At 24.4% G+C, this 10224-nt stretch overlaps 1 long non-coding RNA gene across 1 annotated transcript; it reads right to left on the bottom strand.

Moving 5' to 3' along the window:
• Window positions 1–4739: 4739 nt before the first annotated feature.
• Window positions 4740–7547, bottom strand: LOC133665731 (uncharacterized). The gene is made up of 3 exons (XR_009828978.1): window positions 7474–7547; window positions 5626–6493; window positions 4740–5538 (listed from the first exon to the last, which is right to left on the bottom strand). It is a non-coding gene; the product is annotated as an uncharacterized LOC133665731 (long non-coding RNA).
• Window positions 7548–10224: the final 2677 nt, after the last annotated feature.

The following is a 10224-nucleotide window of genomic DNA, read 5'->3' as shown; positions in this document are numbered from 1 at the left end:
ACTTATGTATGTATGAATTTAATTTTCCATTTTTTGTTTCATTTTTATTTTCACATATGATCATTTCTTTGTCAAGTGATATCAACATTTTTATTTCTCCGATATAAATAATTAAATTAATATGGTAAAAAATAAAAAAACAATTATCCAAATAAAAATATAAATAAATATTATATGAATGAATATATATGAAGAAAATGAATAAATGAGAAAAAATAAATGAGAATAAAAATATTTACATAACCAAATATGACGATTTATAAGAAAATAAATAATGTAAAAAAGGAAAATATAAAAGTGTACAACAATTGTCTACAATAGTAAGTCTACAAATAAATCATAAAACAAATGAAAGAATAAACATAAATAACTCTGTAAATAATTTTGAAGAAGATAAAATGCTGATGAAAAAAAAATTTAATTTTTTGGAAAAAAATAATGAATAACATAACATCTATAAAAAATAGTCCATAAAAAAATAGTATATAAAAAAATTAACTATTTAATTAAGTAATTATAACTAAATGAATAAACAGATTGATATTTAAATGAACAAAAAATTACATTTGTAACAACTAAACTGTTTACAATTAAATCACTAAATAAGTTATAATTAAAAATTAATTAATACTTGTACAATTATGCAAAAGAACAAAGTTAGCTGCAATGTTTATAACTAAATCATTATAAAGTTGAACAAACAAATAAATAAATTAAATGATAAATGAATGAACAAAAGAATGCCCGCTACAATAATGTTTAACATTAAAAGAACGAATAACTAAATAATATAAATGAATAAAATATTAACAAATAAATTGATATATGTAAAAAAATATGCAAAAAAATAAAATTTACTGCAGTATGCAGTAATTTTCTTTAAATAAATAAATAAATCTTTCTTTTAATATAGCATTGCAAAATGTTCGATCTTTGAACACTGTGCAAGACTAACAATAAAAAGAATTTAAGAAAATCTCTAAGAAAATCAACACGATAAACTGAAAAAAAAAATAAAAAAATAAAATTGTACCTTAATGCATAACTCTTCATGAGACACATTACTTGTGTTACGTATATCAACAATAATATATTCATAAAAATATAAAAATATAATTAATAAAATTCAAAAAGTAGAAGTAAAATTAAAAAAAATGAAATGTATTTCATATAGAGTTATCATATTAACCACCACCATTTTTAATACCAACATTACTATTTATTAAGCATGCACATGCAACTACATTCTACTTTAAGCAATATTTCTATAAGCAGAAGCAATTCTACAAGCCATCTACTTACACTTTACTTATATATCTACTTTCGTATTTAAACTTCTAAGAAATCACTTAAATTAAAGTAAACTTAACTTAAAAACTAAACTTAAAAATATCCTAATTATAAATGTAATTTAATATGATCCTTAAGGAATATCAAAATAGTTTCATCTACATCTACAAATATTTGCAATCTACATATTGTTCAAATGCTCCTTTTTCTTCCCTACCTAGCATAAGTTTAAAAATAGTATCTTCATATATTGAAAATAATTTAAAGAGAAAAAAATCTCAACAAAATCAGGAGAAGGAAGAAGAGGATTGTAAGAAATACAAGTATATTTTATTGATTCCGTATTAATTCCACACTGATCTCTGAAACAAATAAATCTACAAGGATTAATAACAATTGCATAGAGCATAGTTGCTTTTCAATTAATTAAAAACTCATGTAATTTTCTACAGAAATATAAATGTGCATATAAAGAAATTTTCTTCCTTCCTAATGCTGAAAATACTATCTATCTATATTAAAATCTAAGATTTATTTAGGGGCCCCTCCTACATAAATTAATCCTACTAATATAATCGAAGGAAAGAAAAATATACCTTTACTTTGATTGATTTCACAATTTCTGAATCACAGTCTCTGAAACAAATCAAACTACAAATAATTAGTTCCATAAGATATGAGTACTTACTATTTATTGAAAACACTTAAATATCACATTTAATTAATTAACACTTAAATATTACACAAATGGTGCTTCCGAGAGTTAATAAATCTGAAACAAATTTATTCATTGAATTAGTATAATAATTAAAAAAATACTACCGGAAAGAATATTTTAGAAAAAAAAAAATAAATCTAATATAATGAACATTTACTAGTACTCAATATAATAACTTTTAAATTATCAAAAGCATTTAAATATTATTATAATATTTATTATTTTAAAAAAAATTAAACTATTTTAAAAAACAGAAAAAACAAATATACATATTATAGTAATATCTCTTACAACAAATGCAAAATGATAAGGGGTGCTGAAAAAGAAAAAATAATTAAGTAACCAGATGGGTTACTAAAATAAAAATATTCTTCCACTCGATATAAAACCCGAGCAATAAACCGCGAGTGGAATATTCATTTCGTATCGCGACACTAATAAACTAATATTTATTGCAAAATAAAAAATCTTTTAAATGAACCACGATGAGTGCATTACAATATTTGCAATATTAATTAATTTACAACTGTCAAAAAAAAAAACTGAAAATTTCCCGTAAAAATCGTATCAATTATTTTCGCAACTCTACTCTACGCACTCAAATTTAAATAACGCAACACTAATGATACTGGAGAGAATCCAATGCAGTCTCCTTGTATGACTGCTATTGTACAATCACCTTTGCAGCTTTTTTAGCCGCTTAAAGTGATTCAGGAACAGGAGTGCGAATATTTTCACACTCTCCATAGAAGACATTTGGGCATTTATTATTATTCGCAACACTACTTAAAAGAACGCGATTATTTATAAATTTAACGCTATTATTTAAAATCAAATATAAAAATAAAAAAAAAATCATTTAATATTATGATTGGAAAGTTATTATTAATTAAAAGTAAAAAAATTAATGACAAATGATACAAATTTTAAAATTATATAACAGTTTATAACAAAAAAAAACATATCTTATAATTCGCAACACTAATGCAAACGCGGCTCTCATTTTAACGCAACACTAATGCAAACGCGGCTCTCATTTTAACGCAACACTAATGCAAACGCGGCTCTCATTTTAACGCAACACTAATGCAAACGCGATTCTCATTTTAACGCAACACTAATGCAAACGCGGCTCTCATTTTAACGCAACACTAATGCAAACGCGATTCTCATTTTAACGCAACACTAATAAAAAAACGCGATGCCCATGATGACTGGATCTGGATGATGGGCCGGCATGCATAATCGGCCAGACGATACAACATCAAATACTACGTATTACTAAACGAGCACAGTGACAAAGTAATAACAATGATTTCCCATTCTTTGGACCCAGACAAGATCCAAAAAATGAGAAACCATTCGTTGCAGCCCTCTTCGTGACAGTTTGTCGGGCCTCTTCGGTCTTCCTCCTTCGGGCGCAATGCCCGCTGAAACTTAAATCTAGGCTCGAGATTCACTGATCGCAAATCAAAGAAAAAAAGAAAAAAGGACTAAATCGCGGAAACTAAGTACATGGACGACCAACGATCGCAATGATCCTTCTCCGTACATGCACAGAATCTCGAGCGCAACGTTCGTTTCGAAAGCAAATCGCGACCGCGACCGCGAAATTCGAAAAATCGAAAAGCGAAACCAGAGACGAATAGTACTACGAATAGTAGTACATTCGTCTCAGCTTTACCCTCGATTTTTCAAATTTTATTTCCTGAAACAAGTTGTCACGCGAAAACGCGCCTACCCGACAGAGACTGTGACAACCTGCCCGGCCCTACCTACTTATAATTAACAAACACACAGAAGTATACTACCTATCCTACCTAGCCCTATATTTAAAAAATAACAAAACAGGCATACCAACACATTCATTCCACGATTCTCACACATAATACTCGGGCGCAAAAGCCTACACTAGGAAAGCGTCCCGGGACGCCTCCGACACCCGAGCTTGGCACACTACTCGCACACTCTAACTGTACGTACCATTTTCCTGAAATCGACTGACGATGGCTAGCGATCATTGCGTTATGCGTATATCTTAATTTTAATTACAAATTCTTATTGTCAATAAAACAATATGTCTTTTAAAATAATTAAATCATTAGAATAATATAAAATTTGATATAATGTCGTAACTTCAAAGTAAGAATTATAATATCGTATAACTTATTGTTAGAAATTATAATAGTAATTAATATTGTAAATATTTTAAACATATCAAGTTAATACTGTATGCGATTATGTAAACGAACCGACGCAATTCCACAGCCTAACCACACACACATAATGTGGAAAATACGTCGTGCACGATACACTAACGCATCGTCAGTCGCTGAAAAGTCATTAATCAACTTATCAACTATGATCATCATATCCATCACCTCTCTCTCACCCAAGTAGCACCTGGGCACGTGAGTGAGATCCTGGCAATGAACATGGAAGGGGTTAAACCTGAAAATCCTGAGCTAAAAGAATATTAGTGGTTCTAACGGACTAATGTTCTGTAAAATTCTTTGAAAATTTATTTGTATTTTAAAATTTAATCAAGTTTCATAAATTTACTTTAAAAATCTAATTAGTTCTAATCTTATTAATTTCAAGAACAAAAAACAAATATGAAATTTATTAATAATAAATTTTTATATCATAATTTATATATGTAATTAATAATAAGAAATTGACTCTAAATGAAATATTCATAACAAAAACCTCAGGCGATCTTTTCATCAAAGTACATTTTCGAAAAAGCAAAATCAATGTGAAAAACTTGTTACTTTGATCTAGAAATCTACCTGTCGCGAAATATCTTCTTGCACATAATTTTTCATACATTTTTCTTACGGAAAAAATAAAATATTTTCACATTTCAAATTATGCTTCGCTTTACAGAAAATCAAATAATATTATGAAACTAAAGATAGAATTAAACGTTATTCGTTATATTCAATATTATATTATTATTATACTATTGTGTAACATTTATTTTGATATTTTTATTGTAACGAAATCAGAGGATATCTGATTTCTTCACTAAAAGAGACTTTATTCAAGTCACTTCAATATTTCTCATTTATTAAAATATTCACACATTTTATTCATAAATATATTCATAAATGTATATACCTATTTATTATATTTGATTTCACAAATAATTATATATATAACCAAACTAATTATTTATGTTATATCATATTATATTAAAACATTATTAATATAAAATTAACTATCAATATTGTCTTTTCAAAAACGCGATGTGCAAGAAGCCCTATCCTGATCTAGTAAATAAAACATCAAAAAAAAAGAAATGTTATTACTCACGGGTATAATAAATACCCGCGGTCACTGTGCTCGTGCAAAAATCTACGTATACAACCAATCACCCGTGTCGATTCGGACCTTTCATCCTACGACATGATTGAGTGATTGGAGGAACATAAATGCATGCGACTCACCAAACGATGCGAAGAATCTGCAATGCTATCCAGGACCCAGGGCACGTCATCGAGAAAGGAGTCATCAAGCATAGGAAACTGTAACAAAAAGTGCAAAACCATTATTTAAACACACTGATCATTTGAAAAAGACGGAATAAATGGAAAATATATAAAAATAATTACCTCTTCGCGTGATGGATGATCGCCTTATTCTCTTGAAAAGCACTGACTCTACTTTATACCGAAAACGAATATTTATACACACATATATATATATAAAAAAAAAAAAAAAGAAAAAAGAAAGAAATTATTAACCCGTCCGTATAATTTTCAGTCGTCGAACAAACACTGACTCTATTTTGTACCGAAAACGAATATTTGTACACACACATATAAAAAAAAAATTACTAACCCGTCCGTATAAATTTCATCGGCGAACAAACACTGACTTTAATTTCGCGATTATAATATAGAAATTTAATCAGAGCTTTTATGCTCTAAAATATAAAAAAACTGTTACGTACAAACACTGAATCTATAGACCGCATTGCGCGCGATCAAAAAAAAAATTCTGAAAATAAATCTGTATTAGTTGGGGCGAGGGGAATCTATAGAAACAGAACCTATTAATGAAAATATTTTTCCCATAAAATGTATTTATTTCATAAAATATTATTATTTATTGAATCTGATTATTGTCAATTTTTCACGAATAAAAAATTTTATAGAATATTTTTAAATTATTTAAAGAAAAGTATTAATATTTGTAGTAAATGTTCATTATAAAATTTAATAGGAATAAACTAAATATGTATAATAAAGAATAAAATAAAATAAAATTAAAATAATATAAAATAAAATAAAATAAAAGAAAATAAAATAAACTTCTCTTTAACGAAGTATGATGGTGTCTGTATTGGAACTTTTCCCACTCGTGATGTGGACGAGTCCACTTATTTTTTTTGGACGAGTCCATTTTTTCTTTTTGGACGAGTCCATTTTTCCTTTTGGACGAGTCCATTTCTCTTTCGACGATTCCACGTAAAATAAACTATAAAATTAGAATAAAAATTACGAATAAACATATAAAATATATAAAATTAATCGATCATATTAAAATAGAACAATAATTAAATACAAATTTTATTTCAGACGATGTTTAACATAAGCTAATTGAAATTATAAACGTCAAAAGAATGATTGAAAATAAAACGAATTCAAACCGAAAAAATTCACAATTATATAACAAACGTGTATTGATTAAATAAAATATCACTATGTAAGGAAATAAATCACATTTGTCAAAAAGAAATAGAATTTTTAGTATCAGAAATATCGATAGCACAATGACGCGCACGTTACAATTTTGAATCGCGTAGTAAGGGAAAGGGAAATGCGCAACAAGTCGAAACATGTCGAGCGTGACACGAACGCGAATCCCCAATTTCTTAGAAATATTACTTAGCTGTTATGAAAAACATCAACAACCTCGAGCATAACATTGAACGAAAAAAGAGAAAAAATTATAAACATTATGCAGAGGACGCATATAGAAACATACAATATGTATCACTGATAATTTAATATTCTAAAATAAAATTTGTATCCTGTTTTAATACGAATAAAAATATAATATAAAAATTTATTCTAAGCAAAAATAAATTTATTAAAAATAATAAAACATCAAAATTATTAATTCCGAATCGTTGTGGTATGCGTATGCTGTAAATCGTTTTTTTTGCGAGCTATACCGACGATCGAACGATAATTTGTTCAAATGAAAATTAAAACCGTAAAACAGAAACATAAAAAATTATATAAAGATGAAATAACGAGGGAAATCAAATTTCAATTCAACGAAATACGAAATATCGGTAATCTCGAGTGTCGAAATGAACGATCCACGAAAAATACACAAAAAAACGCAAAATACTAAATAATTTTGTTATATAATATATAATAGATTGTTAAATAAACGAAATTGATAATAATTTATAAAGTTTATAATAAAATATGAACAAAATTACTTACTGCGTAGTTGAATCACCAAAGCCGGTACACGATCACGACGCACGTCTTACCACTATGACTTTCCACAGAAGACTGACGCCGCGCGCCAAAATTCTCCTTGGCGCTCTCTAATTGGTTGGCGTCCTAAACAAATTCGATAATCGAAATCGCATCGATAAATAAAATATTGCATAATATATTTTAATTATATTAATTATAAACAAAATTTTAATATATTTATATATTATTAATTTTTAATTTATTAATTATTTATTTAATTTCTATACTTATACGTTTTTTTTATTAATAAATTTATTTATTGACTTATTTATCGATTATCGATTTATCGATTGTATATTATTTGTACATTTCCTTGCACACTTTCTTATTTTATACATGTATATATATATATATATATATATATATATATATATATATATATGATATCTATTTATTTATTCAATTATTTATTTATTTATTTACGCATTCCTCTATTTATTGATTAGTTATTTTATTCACATAATTATTTATCCATTTGTCCAATGATTTATTTATAAATTTATTTTTTTTAAATTTTTTTTAAATTTGTCTTATTCACTCATCAATTCGAATCAATTCATTTATTTTTCTATTTCTCTTTTCATTTATTTATTTTTATATTTATCTATCATATATTATATTATTTATTTAATTCATTTATATACTGATTTACTTATAAATAATAATAGTAGTATTTTTAAAATTATACTCTTTTGCATTTATACATCAATTTATTTATTTATTTATTTATATATTTTTTTAATGAATAAATTATAAACATTGCTGCAAATGTCATTCTTTTGTTTAATTACTTATTATTTAATTTATTTCTTTGTTTACTAAATGATTTAGTTATAAACATTGTAGCAAACTTTTTTGTTTTACACAATTGTACATACATCAATTTATTTATTTATTTGTTTAATTATTTATTTTTTTAACAAAATATTTATTCATATTATAACAAACTTTATTCTTTTTTACATCTTCTATACATACATGAGTTCATTTATTTTTTCCTTTGTCTATTCAACTTTCTAATGATTTAGTTATAAACATTGTAGCAAAGTTTTTTGTTTTGCACAATTATATTTACTTTAATCTATTTATTTATAGTTTTAATTCTTCAATTTTTCAATAAAATATTTATACATTCTAGTAGAAAATTTTATTTTTTTGCACATCTATTTAAACATCAATTTATTTATTGATTTATTTAATTATTAATTTTTTTTAATAATTTAATTGTAAATATCGTTAATATTGTACAAATATGATCCTCTTCTTTATTTATTTATCATTTTTTTATTTATTTATTCATTTATATTCTCTTTTAATAAATAATTTGTAAACATTATTATTTACATCATTTTTGTCTAATCACTTGTCATTTAATTTATTTCTTTGTTTATTCAAATTTCTAATAATTTAATTGTAATCATTGTGACAAACTTTCTTTTGTTGCATAATTATAATAATAATAATTCAATTTATTTATTTATTTATATAATTGTGTGTTTTTTAAATAAAATACTTATTCATATTATAACAAACTTTATCCTCTTTTACATCTTCTATACATACATGAGTTTATTTATTTTTTCCTTTGTTTATTCAACTTTCTAATAATTTACTTTTAAACATTGTGGCAAACTTCCTTTTTTTGCATAATTATACATAATTCAATTTATTTATTTATTTGTATAATTGTGGGTTTTTAAATAAAATATTTATTCATATTATAACAAACTTTATTCTTTTTACATCTTCTATACATATATGAGTTTATTTATTTTTCCTTTGTTTTTCAACTTCCTAATGATATAGTTATAAACATTGTAGCAAAGTTTTTTGTTTTGCACAATTATATCTACTTTAATCTATTTATTTATAGTTTTAATTCTTTAATTTTTCAATAAAATATTTATACATTCTAGTAGAAAATTTTATTTTTTTGCACATCTATTTAAACATCAATTTATTTATTGATTTATTTAATTATTAATTTTTTTTAATAATTTAATTGTAAATATCGTTAATATTGTACAAATATGATCCTCTTGTTTATTTATTTATCATTTTTTTTATTTATTTATTCATTTATACTCTCTTTTAATAAATAATTTGTAAACATTATTATTTACATCATTTTTTTGTCTAATCACTTGTCATTTAATTTATTTCTTTGTTTATTCAAATTTCTAATAATTTAATTGTAATCATTGTGACAAACTTTCTTTTGTTGCATAATTATAATAATAATAATTCAATTTATTTATTTATTTATATAATTGTGTGTTTTTTAAATAAAATACTTATTCATATTATAACAAACTTTATCCTCTTTTACATCTTCTATACATACATGAGTTTATTTATTTTTTCCTTTGTTTATTCAACTTTCTAATAATTTACTTTTAAACATTGTGGCAAACTTCCTTTTTTTGCATAATTATACATAATTCAATTTATTTATTTATTTGTATAATTGTGTGTTTTTTAAATAAAATATTTATTCATATTATAACAAACTTTATTCTTTTTTACATCTTCTATACATACATGAGTTTATTTATTTTTTCCTTTGTTTTTTCAACTTTCTAATGATTTAGTTATAAACATAGTAGCAATTTTTTTTGTTTTGCACAATTATATCTACTTTAATCTATTTATTTATAGTTTTAATTCTTTAATTTTTCAATAAAATATTTATACATTCTAGTAGAAAATTTT

This window comes from Apis cerana, linkage group LG2 (genome assembly GCF_029169275.1).
Source record: "Apis cerana isolate GH-2021 linkage group LG2, AcerK_1.0, whole genome shotgun sequence".
Lineage (NCBI taxonomy): Eukaryota > Metazoa > Arthropoda > Insecta > Hymenoptera > Apidae > Apis > Apis cerana.
This window is presented reverse-complemented; position numbering and strand designations above follow the sequence as displayed.